This window comes from Dendrobium catenatum, unplaced genomic scaffold, assembly GCF_001605985.2.
Source record: "Dendrobium catenatum unplaced genomic scaffold, ASM160598v2 original_scaffold_148560, whole genome shotgun sequence".
NCBI classification, from domain to species: Eukaryota; Viridiplantae; Streptophyta; class Magnoliopsida; order Asparagales; family Orchidaceae; genus Dendrobium; species Dendrobium catenatum.
The window spans coordinates 1-1,161 of NW_021466988.1; the positions used below are offsets into that span (position 1 = coordinate 1).

Below are 1,161 nucleotides of genomic sequence, written 5' to 3' on the forward strand. Positions count from 1 at the left end.
TTTACATGCAAAGCTTTATTATTTATGTACATTCTTGAAACAACTTATACTTAGTACTCTCTTTGCCCAGGAATCTTTCATATCGGATTTGAGGGCTCTAAATCCAGAACTTTGCATTACAGCAGCATATGGGAATATTTTACCGTCTAACTTTCTTGATATTCCACCATATGGTAAGTAAAGTTTCTTTTATCCTTTAGTGGATTTTGAGAAATGTGTTCCAAGACCTTCCTGTATCAAGAAACTTTTATCGAGCTCCTCCTTAGATAGTTTATTTGAAAGAAGCTAGAGGGTTTGGTCTGCTTTCTTCATATTTTTTAAGGGTATCTAACTGGTCAGAGATCTTCATTACTTCATCATTTTTCTATGATACTTGAACAATAAAACTAAGACCTCATTAATGGATTGACCCACTTAGGTACTGTCAATGTCCACCCAAGTTTGCTGCCTCTGTACCGTGGGGCTGCACCAGTCCAAAGAGCTCTACAGGTTTTGTGGTTAGCCCTCTTGTCTAAGTTTGTAATAGATGTTGGAATTCCCACTAAGTATGCTGGCCATTAAATTGGATTAGGATGGAGTCGAGGAAACTGGAGTATCACTTGCATATACAGTTCGTGCATTGGATGCTGGCCCAGTTATTTCACATGAAAAAGTGGAAGTTGATGACTACATTAAGGTGAATCATTAATGCATCCTCTTTAGTAACTTCATTATGAGAAACAGTTTGACTTGTGCGTTGTTTGCAACCGCTTTGAAATTCATATGCTTTTATATAGTTGAAGATTTCGACGCAACGGGAGAAGCAGCCATAATGGATGCTTATTTTACTTAAGCTTCGTTTGGGACGACTTTCTTTCTGCTTCTTAAAGAAGTTTTCTAGTACAAAAATTTTAATTTATATATTAAAAAGCTGCTTTAAGAAATAGAAAGAAAGTCGTCCCAAATGAAACCTTAGAAGTATATTATAGTGCAATTGCGTCAGTGGATATGATAGTCTTGTTCCTTTTATTGGTGTTAATCAAGTATCTGCACATTCCTTGTGAAAGATCATGAAGTTTCTATGGACTTTAATTATCATTTAAAGAATTGAAAACATAATGGGATTCTAATCTCAACGGTTTGATTTCACAGTGTAGCACAAAAGTTTCCTTAGAAGTACTG

The 1,161-nt window shown here is 35.6% G+C and overlaps 1 long non-coding RNA gene across 1 annotated transcript; it reads left to right on the forward strand.

Moving 5' to 3' along the window:
• The first annotated feature begins 66 nt into the window (after nucleotides 1-66).
• On the forward strand, nucleotides 67-744 carry LOC114578768. Its single transcript, XR_003699725.1, has 3 exons — nucleotides 67-173; nucleotides 419-489; nucleotides 572-744. It is a non-coding gene; the product is annotated as an uncharacterized LOC114578768 (long non-coding RNA).
• The last annotated feature ends 417 nt before the right edge of the window (nucleotides 745-1,161 follow it).